Source organism: Tachyglossus aculeatus, unplaced genomic scaffold (genome assembly GCF_015852505.1).
Source record: "Tachyglossus aculeatus isolate mTacAcu1 unplaced genomic scaffold, mTacAcu1.pri scaffold_87_arrow_ctg1, whole genome shotgun sequence".
Lineage (NCBI taxonomy): Eukaryota > Metazoa > Chordata > Mammalia > Monotremata > Tachyglossidae > Tachyglossus > Tachyglossus aculeatus.
This window is the reverse complement of record NW_024045095.1, coordinates 900,022-914,514: the sequence shown is the minus strand read 5'-3', so window position 1 is coordinate 914,514 and position 14,493 is coordinate 900,022.

Genomic DNA, 14,493 nt, shown 5'->3' with positions numbered 1-14,493 from the left:
CTACCCAACAGTGGTCCTGAACCCCCATTGCCTCCCTGCCCTGGTTCCCACCTGCATCTCAGTCCTGGTTCCCCTCTGCCTTTCATTCATTCAATCATGTTTATTGAGCGCTTATTGTGTGCAAAGCACTGTACTAAGCGCTTGGGAAGTTCGGCCCTGGGCCGCCTGTCTCCCGGCCCAGGTTCCCCGCTGCCTCCTGGACCTAATCCCCCTGTCTCCCGGCCCAGGTATCCTTCTGCCTTTTGGCCCTGGTCCCACTCTGCCTACGGGCCCTGGTACCCCTCTGCCTCCAGGCCCGTGTCCCCCTCTCCATCCCAGCCCCTAGTCAGATATACCACCCAGCCCTGCTGCCCGTCTCCCGACACTGGTCCCCCTCTGCCTCATTCATTCATTCAATCGTATTTATTGAGTGCTTGCTGTATGCAGAGCACCGTACTAAGCACTTGGAAAGTACAAGTTGGCGACATATAGAGACGATCCCTACCCAACAGCGGGCTCACAGTCTAAAAGGGGGAGACAGACAACAGAACAAAACTTTTTAACAACATAATATAAACAGAATGAATATGTACGAATAAAATAAATAGAGTAATAAATACGTACAAACATATGTACATATATACAGGTGCTATGGGGAGGGGAAGGAGGTAAGTCCTGGTGGGTAAGGTAAGGTAAGGCCTAATGGGTAGGGGGAGGAGGGGGAGCGGCAGGATGGGGCTCAGTCTGGAAGGTCTCCTGGAGGAGGTGAGCTCTCAGTAGGGCTTTCAAGGGAGGAAGAGAGCTAGCCTGGCGGATGTGCGGAGGGAGGGCATTCCAGGCCAAGGGGATGACGTGGGCCGAAGGTCGACGGCGGGACAAGTGAGAACGAGGCACAGTGGGGGGATTAGCGGCAGAGGAGCGGAGGGTGCGGGCTGGGCTGTAGAAAGAGAGAAGGGAGGTGAAGTAGGAGAGAGCGAGGTGATGGAGAGCCTTTAAGCCGAGGGTGAGGAGATTTTGCATCCTGGCCTCCTGGTCGTCGTCCCTGTTTCCGGGCCCAGCCACCCCTCTCCCTCCCGGTCCCTGTCCCCCTCTGCCACCCTGCCCTGATTCACTCCTGCCTCTCGGCCCTGGTCCCCCTCAGCCTTTCGGCCTTGGTCCCCCTGTTTCCTGGCCCAAGGACCACTCTGCCTCCCTGCCCTGGTCCCCCTCTGCCTCCAGTCCCTGGTTCCCCTGTGCCTGTCAGCACGGGTCTCCCTCTACCTCCAGGCCCTGGCCCCTCTCTCCATCCCGCCTGAGTCCCCTCAACCTCGCGGCCTATGTTTCCTTGCCTCTCGGACCTGGTCTACCTGTCTCCCTTCTCCCTGATCCCTCTGTGCCTCCCGGCCCAGGACTCCCTCGACCTCAAGGCCCTGGTCCTTCTCTCCGTTGCAGCCCTGGGTCCCCTCTACCTGCCCACTCTGGTCTCCCTGTCTCCTGACCCAGGTACCCCTCTACCTCCCGGCACTGGTCCCCGTGTTTCCCGGTCCAGGTACCCCTCTGCCTCCCGGCCATGGCCCACCTCTGCCTCCCGGCCATGGTCCACCTCAGCCTCCCGGCCCTGGTCACCCTCTGACTCCCAGCCCTGGTCCACCTTTGCCACCCAGCCCTGGTCACCTTCTACCTCCCTGCCCTGGTCTCCCCCATCTCTCAGCCTGATTCCCCCTCTGACTCCTCGCCTAGGTACCCTGTCTCCTCCTGGATGCATCCTGGCCCCTTTTCCCCATCTGGTACCCCATATCCTGGTCTAGATACCCCTCTGCCTCCCGGCCCTGGTTCTCCTCTCTCCCAGCCCAGGTACCCTTCTGCCTCCTGGCCCTGGTCCCACTCTGCCTCCCAGCCCTGGTACCCGATCTCCGAGCCTAGGTACCCCTCTGTCTCCAGGCCCTGGTCCCTGTGTCTCCCGGTTCAGGTACCCTTCTGCCTCCTGGCCCGGTCCCCATCTGCCTCCCGGCCCTGGTCGCCTTCTACCTCAAGGCCTGTGGGTCCCTCCCCATCCAGGCCCTGGATCACCCTTACCTCCTGGCCCTGGTCCCCCATCTCCTGGCCTAGGTAACCCTCTGCCTCCAGGCCCGGGTCCCCCTCTGCCTCCAGGCCTGGGTCCCCCTCTCCGTCCCAGCCCTGGGGCCGATATACCACCCTGCCCTGTTGCCCGTCTCCTGACCCTGGTCCCCCTCTGCCTCTAGGCCATGGTCCCCCTGTCTCCCAGCCCAGGCTCACTTCTGCCTCCCGGTCCTTGCCCCCGGTCGCCTCTCGGCTCTGGTCCCCCTGGGTCTGGTCCAGGGACACCTCCTCCTCTCTGCCCTGATCCCACTGCCTCCTGGCCCAGGTACCCCTCTGCCTGCCAGAAGTGGTCCCCCACTGCATCCCACCCCTGGTCCCCCGTCACTCGGCCAAGATAACCCTCTGCCTCCTGGTCCTGGTGACCCTCTGCCTACCTGACCTAGTCAACATCTGCCTCCCAGCCCTGGTACCCCTCTGCCTCCTGGCCCTGGTCCCCCTTTTCCTACCTGCCCTGGTCCCACTATGCATCCAGGCCCGTGTCACCCTCTGCCTCCTGTCCTGGGTCCCCCTCTCTGTCCCAGCCCTGGGTCCGATATACCACCCGGCCATGTTGCCCGTCTCCTGGCCCTAGTCCCCCTCTGCCGCTAGGCCGTGGTACCCCTGTCCCCCGGCCCAGGCTCCCTTCTGCCTCCCGGTCCTTGCCCCCCGTCGCCTCTCGGCTCTGGTCCCCCTGGGTCTGGCCCAGGGACACCTCTGCCTCCCTGCCCTGATCCCCCTGCCTCCCGGTCCAGGTACCCCTCTGCCTCCCTGCCCTGGTCCCCTTGCCTCCAGGCCCAGGTACCCCTCTGCCTCTCGGCCGTGGTCCCCCACTGCCACCCAGCCCTGATCCCCCGTCTCCCGGCCCAGATAACCCTCTGCCTCCTGGCCCTGGTGCCCCTCTGCCTACCTGCCCTGGTCACCATCTGCCTCCCAGCCCTGGTCCCCCTCTGCCTCCTGGCCCTGGTTCCCCTCTTCCGACCTGCCCTGGTCCGACTATGCCTCCAGGCCCGGGTCCCCTTCTGCCTCCAGGCCTGGGTCCCCCTCTCCGTCCCAGCCCTGGGTCCGATATACCACCCGGCCCTGCTGCCCATCTCCTGGCCCTGGTTCCCCTCTGCCTCTAGGCCGTGGTCCCCCTGTCTCTTGGCCCAGGCTCCCTTCTGCTTCCTGGTCCCTGCCGCCCCCGTCGCCACTCAGCCCTGGTCCCCCTCTGTCTCTCGGCTCTGGTCCCCCTATGTCTGGCCCAGGGACACCTCCGCCTCCTTGCCCTGGTCCCCCTGCCTCCTGGTCCAGGTACCCCTCTGCCTCCCTGCCCTGGTCCTCCTACCTCCCGGCCCAGGTACCTCTCTGCCAACCTGTCCTGGTCCCCATCTGCCTCCCAGCCCTGGTCCCCCTCTACCTCCCAGCCCTGGTCCCCCAACTCCCGGCCCAGGTACCCCTGTGCCTCCTGGCCCTGTTCCCCATCTCCCTTCTGGCCCTGGTACTACTCAGCCGCCCAACCTTGGTACCCCTTTGCCTCCCTGCCCTTGTCGCCCCCGCTCCTCGACCCTGGTCCCACTTTGCCTCACGGCCCAGGTACCCCTCTGCCTCCTGGCCCTGGTCCCCCTCTGTCTCCCCACCCTGATCCCCATCTGGCTCCCAGCCCTGGTTCCTCTGTGCCTCCAAGCCCTGGTCTCCCTCAACCTCCATGCCCTGGTCCCTCTCTCTATCCCAGCCCTGGGTCACGCCTACCGCCTGGCCCTGGTCCCTCTGTTTCCTGGTCCAGGTGCCCCTCTGCCTCCTAGTCCTGGTCGCGCTCCGCCTCCAGGCCCTGGTCTCCCTCGGCCTCCCGGATCTAGTCTATCAATCAATCAATCAATCATATTCATTGAGTGCTTACTGTGTGCAGAACACTGTACTAAGCGCTTGGGAAGTACAGTCCCCCTCTGCCTCCCTGCCCTTGTCGCCCCTGCTTTTCCGCCCTGGTCCCCCTTTGCCTCCCGGCTCAGGTACCCCCTGCTTCCTGGCCCAGGTCACCCTCTGACTCCCGGCCCAGGTACCCCCCTGCAGTTTGACCTTGGGCCCCCTATGGTTTCAGGCCTTGGACTCCTCTGTCTCCAGGCCCGGATCCCCCTCTCCATCCCAGCCCTGGGTCCCATATACAACCAGGCCCTGCTGCCCATCTCCCGGCCTGGTGCACCTCTGCCTCCTGGCCGCCGTCCCCATGTCTCCTGACCCAGGTACCCTTCTGCCACCCGTCCCTGGTCCCTCTGAGAAACCCGGACCTGGTCTCCTTGTACCTACAGGCACTTGATTCTCTCTCCATCCCGGCCCTTGGTCACCTCTACCTCCTGGCTTTGGTCCACCTGTCTCCCAGCCCAGGTACCCCAGTTTCATTCTTTCATTCAATCGTATTTATTGAGCGCTTACTGTGTGCAGAGCACTGTACTAAGCGCTTGGGAAGTACAAGTTGGCAGCATATTGAGACGGTCCCTACCCAACAGTGGTCTCACAGTCTAGAAGGGGGAGATAGAGAACAAAACAAAACATATTAACAAAATAAAATAAATAGAATAAATATGTACAAATAAAATAAATAGAGTAATAAATACATACAAACATACATACATATATACAGGTGCTGGGGGAGGGGAAGGAGGTAAGGCGGGGGGAATGGAGAGGGGGAGGAGGGGGAGAGGAATGAAGGGGCTCAGTCCGGGAAGGCATCCTGGAGGAGGTGAGCTCTGAGTAGGGCCTTGAAGGGAGGAAGAGAGCTAGCTTGGCGAATGTGCGAAGGGAGGACATTCCAGGCCAGGGGGATGACGTGGGCCGGGGGTCGACGGCGGGACAGGCGAGAACGAGGCACGGTGAGGGGGTTAGCGACAGAGAAGCGGAGGGTGCGGGCCGGGCTGTAGAAGGAGAGAAGGGAGGTGATTTAGGAGGGGGCGAGGTGATGAAGAGCCTTGAGGCCGAGGGTGAGGAGTTTCTGCCTTATGCGTTGGTTGATTGGTAGCCACTGGAGATTTTTGAGGAGGGGAGTAACATGCCCAGAGCGTTTCTGGACAAAGACAATCCGGGCAGCGGCGTGAAGTATGGACTGAAGTGCGGAGACACAGGAGGATGGGACATCAGAGAGGAGGCTGATACAGTAATCCAGACGTGATAGGATGAGAACTTGAACGAGCAGCGTAGCGGTTTGGATGGAGAGGAAAGGATGGATCTTGGCGTTGTTGCGGAGATGAGACCGGCAGGTTTTGGTGACGGATTGGACGTGAGGGGTGACCTTGAGAGCGGAGTCGAGGATGACACCAAGGGCGCGGGCTTGTGAGACGGGAAGGATGGTAGTGCCGTCAACAGTGATGGAAAAGTCAGGGAGAGGGCAGGATTTGGGAGGGAAGACAAGGAGTTCAGTCTTCGACATGTTGAGTTTTAGGTGGCGGGCAGACATCCAGATGGAGATGTCCTGAAGGCAGGAGGAGATGTGAGCCTGGAGGGAGGGAGAGACAGCAGGAGCAGAGATGTAGATTTGGATTTCATCAGAGTAGAAATGATAGTTACCCCAATACCTCCCGACCCTGGTCCCCCTCTGCCTTCCCACCCTGGTCCAGCTCTGCCTCCCTTCCCTGGTCCCGCCCTGCTTCTCGGCCCTCGTTCCCCTTTGCCTCCCAGACCAGGCCCCCCTGTCACCCGGCCAAGGTACCTCTCTGCCTTCTGGCCCTGGTGCCCCTCTGCCTACCTGTCCTTGTTCCACTAGGCCTCCAGGCCCTGGTTCCCTTCTGCCTCTTGGCCCTGAACACCCCCACTTCTAGACCCTGGTCCCTCTCGACCTCCCGGCCCAGGTACGCCACAGCCTCCTAGCCCTGGTCACCCTCGGCCTCCCTGCCCTGCTTCCCCGACTCTCGGCCCATTTAACCCGCCGACCCCCAGCCTTGATCCCCCTGCATCCCGGTCCAGGTACCCTTCTGCCTTCTGGCCCTGTTCCCTCTCAGAATACCTGCCCTGGTACCAGTATGACTCCAGGCCCTGGTCCCCCTCTGCATCCTGGCCAAGGTACCCTACTGCCCCCCGGCCCGGATCCCCCTCTGTCTCCCAGCCACGGTCCCCCTTGCGTCCCATCCCTGGTCCCCCTCGGCCTCCTGGCCCTGGTCCCCTTCTGTCTCTCCCCTGGTCCCTCCCAATTCTCATCTCCTTTCCCCCTTTGCCTACCGGCCCCGGTATCCCTCTGTCTTCTGGCCCTGGTCCCACGCTGACGCCCTGCCCTGGTCCCCCTCTGTCTCCTGGACCAGGCCCCCCTGTCACCCGGCCCAGGTACCTCTCTGCCTTCTGGCTCTGGTGCCCCTCTGCCTACCTGTCCTGGTTCCACTAGGCCTCCAGCCCCTGGTTCACTTCTGCCTCTTGGCCCTGAACACCCCCACTTCTAGACCCTGGTCCCTCTCTACCTCCCGGCCCAGGTACGCCACAGCCTTCTACCTCCAGCCCCTTGGGTCTCTCTCCGTCCCGGCCCTGAGTACCCTCTAGCTCCCGGCCCTAGTCCCGCCGTCTCCCTGCCCAGGTATGCTTCTGCCTTCTGGCCGTGCTCCCCATATGCCTCCCTGCCCTGGTCCCCCCAGCCTCTTGGCCCTGGACCCCTCTGCCTTTCAGCCCTGAACCCACTTTACTTTCTGACCCTGGTCCACCTGCCAAACTTCCGTCCCTGGTCCCCTTCTCCCTCCAGTCCTAGGTCCTCTCTACCTCCCCGCCTTACTCCCCATCTTCCGCCCAGACCTGGACCCTCTCTGCCTAACGGCACTGGTGACCCGATTCTTCCCAGCCCTTGTCGCCTTGTAGCTTCCGGCCCTGGTCCCCCTCTACTTTCCGGCCCAGGTCCCTCTCTGCCTCCTGGACCTAGATTCCCTCTACCTCCAGGCCCTTGGGTCTCTCTCCTTCCCGGCCCTGGGTCCCCTCCACCAACTGGCCCTGATCCCGGTGTCTCCTGAATCTGGTACCCCTCTACCTCCAGGCCTTGGTCCCCCTGTTCCCCGGTCCAGGTCTCCCTCTGCCTCCCGGTCCTGGTCCCCCTGTCTTCCGGCCCAGGTACCCTTCTGCTTCCTGGCCCTGGTCCCACTCTGCCAGCCTGCCTTGGTCCCCCTCTGCCTCCAGGCCCAGGTACACCTCTGCCTCCCGGCCCGGGTCTCCCTGTCTCCCAGCCTAGGTACCCTTCTGCCTCCTGGCCCTGGTCCCAGTCTGCCAACCTGCCCTGGTTCCCCTCTGTCTCCCGGCCCTGGTCCTTCTGTGCCTCCCGGCCCTGGTCTTCTTCTTCCTCCAGCCCCTTCGGTCTCTCTCTGTCCCTGCCCTGGGTCCCCTCTACCTCCCGGCCCTAGTCCCCCGTCTCCTGGCCCAGGTATCTCTCTGTCATCCTGCCCTGGTCTCCCATCTCCCGACCCAGGTAACCCTCTGCTTCCTGGCCCTGGTCCCCCTCTGTATCCCTGCCCAGGTTGCTCTGTGCCTCCCAGCCCAGGTCATTCTCTGCCTCCGGGCCCTGGTCCCTCTCTGCCTCCCGGCCCCGGTCTCCCTCTACCTCCAGGCCCTTAGGTCTCTCTCCGTCCAGGCCCCGGGTCCCCTCTACCAACCGGCCCTGATCCCCCTGTCTCCCAGCCAATGAACCCTTTTGCCTCCTGGCCAAGGTACTCTTCTGCCTCCTGGCCCTGGTCCCCCTCTGCCTTTCAGCACTGGTCCCACCTTACTTTCTGGTCCCGGTCCCCTTCTCCCTCCGGCACTAGGTCCAATCTACTTCCCTGCCTTGGTCCCAATCTTCTGCCCGGACCTGGTCGCCCTCTGACTACCGGCATTGGTGCCCCGGTCACTCCCAGCCCTCGTCACTTCGTAACTCTCGGCCCTGGTCCCCCTGTGTTTCCCAGCACTGATCCCCTTGTACCTGCCAGCCCTGTTCTCCCTCTTCCTCGAGGCCCTGGCCCATCTCTTCGTCCCGGCCCTGGATTCTCTCTACCTACCGGCCTAGGTACCCCTGTCTACAGGCCCAGGTACCCCTCTGCCTCCCGACCCTGGTCCCCCTCTGCTGCCAGGCCCTGGTCACCCTCTGCTTCCCGGCCCTGGTCCCTTTGAGCCTCCGGGCCCTGGTCTCTGTCTACGTCCAGGTCACTGGGTCTCTCTCCCTCCCAGCCATGAGTCCCCTCCACCATCGAGCCTTGGTCCTCCTATTCTCACTCTACTTCCAGGCCCTGGCCCCTCTCTCCGTCCCGGCCCCAGGGCGCTCTACCTCCCCGCCTAAGTCCTGTCTCCCAACCCAGGTACCCCTCTGCCTACCTGCCCTGGTCCCTGCCACATCTGGGATCTGGTACCCCTCTGCCACCTGGCCCAGGGACCCCTCTGCCTCCCTGCCCTTGTCCCCCCCGCTTCTCGACCCTGGTACCCCTCTGCCTTCCAGCCCAAGTACCCCTCTGCCAGCCTGCCTTGTTCCACCCGTGCCTCTCTTCCCTGGTCCCCCTCTGCCTTTCAGCCCTAGTTCCCCTTTACATCCGAGAAGCGAGAGGGACAAGTGTAGGGAAGCAGAGGTACCGCCCTACCTGCAGTCCTGGGTCCCCGTTTCCTGACCATGATCCCCCTCTGCCTCCTGACCCTGGTACCCCTCAGCCTGCCGGCCCTGGTCCCCCTCTGCCTCCAGACCCTAGTTCCCCTATCTCCCGGCCCAGGTACCACTCTGCCACCCGGCCCTGGTACCCCTGTCTCCCGGCCCAGGTACCCCTCTTCCTCCCGACCCTGGTCCCTCTGTTCCCAGCACAGGTACCTCTCTCTCTCTGCCACCCGGCCCTGGTGCCCCTGTCTACTGGCCCTGGTCCCCCTCTGCTTCCCGGCCCTGGTCCCCCTCTGCCTTCCGGCCCTGGTCCCCCGTCTCCTGGTTCAGGTACCCCTCTGTCTCCAGGCCCTCCCTCCCTCCCTGCATGCAGGCCCTTGTCTCCCCCGGCTTCTCAGTCCTGGTCTCCCCACTGCCACCCTGCCCTGGCCCCCTCTGCCTGCCAACACTGGTCTCCCTCTACCTCCAGGCCCTGGTCCCTCTCTCCATCTTGCCTGGATCCCCTCTTCCTCGTGGCCTAGGTCCCCCTGACTCCTGGACCTGGTCCACCTGTCCTCCCAGTCAGGTAACCCTCTGCCTCACAGACCTGGTCCCCCCTGTCTTTCAGACCGGGTACCCCTCTGCCTCATGGCCCTGGTCCCCCTCTGCTTCCCTGTCCTGATCCCACTTTGTCTCCCAGCCCTGGTTCCCTTCTGCCTCCCTGCCCTTGTCCCCCTGTCTCCCGGCCCAGGTACCCCTCTGCCTCCTGGCCCTGGTCCCCCTCTGCCGCCCCGCCGTGGTCATCCTCTGCCTCACGACCCTGGTCCCTCTGTGCCTCCCGTCCCTGGTCTCCTTCTACCTCCAGGCCCTTGGGTCCCTCTCCCTCCTGGCCATGGGTCCCCTCTACCTCCCGGCCTTGGTCCCCGTCTCCTGGCCCAGGTAGACTTCTGCCTCCTGGCCCTGGACCCCTTCTGCTGCCCAGCCCTATATCCCCTCTGCCTACTGGCCCTGGTCCCTCTGCTACTACCGGCCCTGGTCGCCTCTACCTCCCGGCCTGGTGCCCCTACTCTCCCACCCAGGTCCCTCTCTGCCTCCCTGCCCTAGTCCCCCCCTGTGCTTCGGCCCAGGTACCCCTCTGCCTCTTGGCCCTGGTTCCCCTCTGACTCCCAGCCTAGGTAACCCTCTGCCTTCCAGTCCTGGTCCCCCTCTGCCCGTCTGCCCTGGTCCCCAAGGCCTCTCAGCCCTGGTCTCCCTCTGCTTCCCGGCCAAGATACCTCACTGACTCTTGGACCAGGTCCCCTTCAGCCTATCAGACCGGGACCCTGTCTCCCAGCCCAGGTACCCCTCTGCCACCCTGCCCTGGTCCCCTTCTGCCTCCCAGTCCTAGTCCCCTTCTGTGTCCCTGCCCTGGTCCCAAGTGCCACTCAGCCCTTCTCCCCATCTGTCTCCCGGCTCAGGTACCCCGCTGTCTCCTGGCCCTGGTCCCCTTCTACCTCCCAGCCCAGGTACCCATCTGCCTCCTGGCACTAGTCCCCCACTGCTTCCCTGCCCTGGTCCCACTCTGCTGCTTGGGCCTGGTCCCCCTGTTTCCCGGACCAGGTACCCCTCTGCCTCCTGGCCCTGGTCCCCCTGTGCTTCCCCACCCTGGTCGCCCTCTGCCTCCCGGCTCTGGCACTCTGTGTTTCCCGGCCCTGGTATTCCTCTACCTCCAGGCCCTGGTCCCTCACTCCTTCCCGGCCCTGGATCCCCTCTACCAACTGGTCCAGGTCCTCATGTCTTCTACAACAGATAGCACTCTACCACCAAGCCTTGGTCCTCCTGTTTCCCGGTCCGGATACCCCCCTGCCTCCCGTCCCTGGTTCTCCTCTACCTCCCGGTACTGCTCCCCCTCTGCCTCCCTGCCCTGGTCCCCCGACCTAACGGCCCTAGTTCTCCTCAGTCTCCCAGCTCAGGTACCTCTCTGCCTCCCGAGCCTGGTCCCCCTCTACCGCCCTGCCCTGGTCCCACTCTGCCTCCTGGCCCTGGTCTCCTCTACCTCCAGAGCCTTGGGTCTCTCTCTGTCCTGGCCCTGAGTCCCCTCTACCTCCCAGGTCTGGTCCCACTGTTTCCAGACGCAGGTATCCCTCTGCCTCCAGGCCCTGGTCCTCCAGTCTCCTGGCCCAGGTACCCCTCTGCCTCCTGGCCCTGGTCCCCTTCTGTCTCCTGGCCCTGGTCCCCCCTGCTCTTGGCCCTGGGCCCCCTCTCCCTCCCAGTACTGGTCCCACTCTGCCTCCCGGCCCTGGTCCCACCGTCCTCTCAACCCTGGTCCCCCTCTGCCTCCGCTCCCAGGTACCCCACTAACTCCTGGCCCTGGTCCCCCTCTGCCTCCCAGCCAAGTGCCCCGTCTTCCAGACCAGGTGCCCCTCTGCCTCGCGACACCGGTCCCCCTCTGCTGCCCTGCCCTAGTCATTTATTATTCATTCAATTGTATTTATTGAGCGCTTACTGCGTGCAGAGCACTGTACTAAGCGCTTGGGAAGTACAAGTTGGCAACATAGTCCCTCTCTGCCTCACGGCACTGGTCCCTCTGAGCCTCCCAGCCCTGGTCTCCTTCTACCTCCAGGACCTTGGGTCACTCACCGTCCAGTCCGGGGGTCCACTCTAACTACTGGCCCTGGTCCCCCTGTTTCCCAACCCACGTACCCCTCTGCCTCCTGGCCCTGGTCCCCCTCTGCCGCCCTGCCATGGTCTCCCTATGCCTCTTGAACCTGTGCCCTCTGTGCTTGCCCTCGCTGGTCTCCTTACTACCTCCAGGTCCTTGGGTCTCACTCCGTCCTGGCCCAGGGTCCCCTCTCCCGCCCGGCCCTGGCCCCCCTCTGCCTCCCGGCCCAGGACCCCATCTCCCAGCCCAGGTGCCCCACTGTCTCCCAGCCCTGGTCCCCCTGTCTACCGACTCAGGTACCCCTCTGGCACACGGACCGGGTACCCCTCTGTCTCCTGGCCCTGGTCCCTCTCTGCCTCCCTGCCCTGGTCCCTTGGTGCCTCCCGGCCCTTGTCCCTCGGTGCCCCCTGGCACTGGTCTCCCTCTACCTCCAGGCCTTTGGGTCTCTCTCCATCCCGGCCTTGGGTCCCCTCTACCTCCCGGCCAAGGTACTTCTCTACCTTCCGGCCCTGGTCCCCCCGTCTCCCGGCCCAGGTACCCCTTTGCCTCCTGGACCCTGGTGCCCCATTGCCTCCCAGCCCTGGTCCCCCGTCTCCCAGCCCAAGTACCCCTCTGCCTCCCTGCCCTTGTCCCCCTGTCTCCCGGCACAGGTACCCCTATGCCCCCTGGTCTCCTGGCCTAGTCCCTCCAGGCCCTAGTCCCCATCTCCCGGCCCAGGTACCTCTCTACCTCCACACCGTGGTCCCCCGGTCTCCTGGCTCAGGTACCCCTCTGCCTCCTGGCCCTGGTACCCCCGTCTCCCGGCCCAGGTACCCCTTTGCCTCCTGGCCCTGGTGCCCCGCTGCCTCCCAGTCCTGGTCCCCCGTCTCCCAGCGCAAGTACCCCCTCTGCCTCCCTGCCCTTGTCCCCCTGTCTCCCGGCAGAGGTACCCCTATACCTCCTGGCCCAGGTCCCCCTCTGCCGCCCTGCCCTGCTCCCCGTCTGCCTCCCGGCCCTGGTCCCTCTTTGCCTCCCTGCCCTGGTTTCCTTCTACCTCCGGGCCCTTGGGTCTTTCTCCGTCCCAGCCCTGGGTACCTTCTACCTTCTCGGCCCTGGTCCCCTCGTCTCCTGACCTAGCCCCTCAAGGTCCTAGTCCCCATCTCCCGGCCCAGGTACCTCTCTACCTCCACACCGTGGTCTCCCGGTCTCCTGGCACAGGTACTTCTCTGCCTCCTGCCCCTGGTTCCCACCTGCGTCCTGGCCCAGGTCCCTCTTTGCGTCCAGGCCCTGGTACCTCTGTGCCTCCCGGCACTAGTCTCCCTCTACTTCCAGGCCCTTGGGCCTCTCTCTGTCCCGGCCCTGGGTCCCCTCTACCTTCTGGCCCTGGTCCCCCTGTCTCCCGGCCCAGGTACCCCTATGCCTCTCTGCTCTGGTCACCCCTCCCTCCTGGCCCAGGTACCCCTCTGCCTCCTGGCCCTGATCCCCCTCGGCCACCCTGCCATGGTCTCCATATACCTGCGGGACCTGGTCCCTCTGTGCCTCCCAAGCTTGGTCTCCCTCTACCACCAGGACCTTGGGTCTCTCTCCTTCCTGGCCTTGGTATCCCCTACTTCCCGGCCCTGGTACCAATGTCTCCTGGCCCAGGTATACCTCTGCCTCCCGGCCCTGGTCCCCCTCTGCCTACTGGCCCTGGTCCCCCTCTTCCACCTGGTCCTGATTTTGCTCTGGCACCCTGCCCCGGTCCCTCTCCCCCGGCTTCTCGGTCCTGGTCCCCCTCTTCCTCCTGGCCCTTGTCCCCCCCCCAGGCATTTCAGCCCTGGTCCCAATTTACTCTCTGGCCCTGGTTCCCCCCGACCTTCCGGCCCTGGTCCCCTTCTCCCTCCGGCCCTAGTTCCCCTCTACCTCCCTGCCCTGGTCCCCATCTTTCGCCCAGACCTGGTCCCTCTGCCTACCAGCTCAAGTCCCCCTGTGTCTGCCAGCCCTCATCTCCCTTTACCTCCTCTCCCTGGCCCTTCTCTCTGTCCCAGCCCTGGATCCCCTCTAACTTCAGGCCCTGGCCTCCTGTCTCCGGACCCGGTAGCCTCCCCGCCCTGGTCCCCCTCTGCCTCCCGCCCCTGGTCCCTCCATGTCTTTCCGCCCTGGTCGCATTCTACCTCCAGGCCCTGGTCCCTCTCTCGTTCCAGGCACTGGGTCCCCTATACCTTCTGGCTGTGGTCCCCCTGTCTCCCAGTCCAGGTACCCCTCTACCTCCCAGCCTTGGTCTCCGTTTCCCAGTCCAGGTACCCCTCTGCCTTCTGGCCCTGGTCCTCCTCTGCTTTCCTGCCCTGGTCCCCCCAACTTCTCAGCACCTGTACCCCTCTGTCTCCCGGCCAAGGTACCCCGCTGCCTCCTGGCCGCAGTCCACCTCTGCCTCCCGGCCCTGGTCGGCCTAATCCGGGCCCCGGTACCTCTCTTCCTTCTGGCTCTGGTCGCCCTATCTCCAAGCCCTGGTCCCCCTCTGACTCCCTGCCCTGGTCCCCCTCTGCCTCCCTGCCCTGGTCCCCTATTGCCACTCGGCCATGGTCCCCCTGACTGCCGGCCCAGGAACCCCTCTGCCTCCCGGCCGTGGACCCTGTCTCCCGGCCCAGGTACCCCTCTGCCTCCTGGCCCTGATCCCCCTCTTCCTCCCTGCCCCGGGGCCCCTCTACCTCCAGGGCCTGGTACCTCTCCTTCACAGCCCTGGTTCCCCTCTACCAACCGGCCCTGGTCCCCATGACCTCCTGCCAACGTATCCCATTACCCCCCGGCCCTGGTTCCTTTGTTTCCCGGTCCAGGTACCCCTCAGCCTCCTCGCCCTGGTCACCTTATGACTCCCGACCCAGGTCCCCCTCTGCCTCCCAGTCCTGGTCCCCCTCTGCTTCCCTGCACTAGTCCCGCCCGCCTCTCAACCCTGGTCCCCCTCTGCCTCCCGGCACATGTACCCCACTACCTCCTGTCCCAGGTGCCCCTCTGCCTCCCGGCCATAGTCCCCACGTCTCCCAGCCCAGGTACCCCCTGCCTCCTGGCCCTGGTCCCCCTCTACCTCCCTGCCCTGGTCCCCCACATCTCCTGGCTCTGGTCCCCCTCTGCCGCCCGGCCCTGGTCCCCCTGACTGCCGGCCCTAGTACCCCTCTGCCACCTAGCCTTGGTCCCCCTGCCTCCCGGCCAAGGTACTCTTCTGCCTCCTGGCCCTGGTCCCCCTCTTCCTCCCCGTCCTGGTTCCCCCCTACCTCCCAGCCCTGGTCTCTCTGTGCCTCCCGGCACTGGTCTC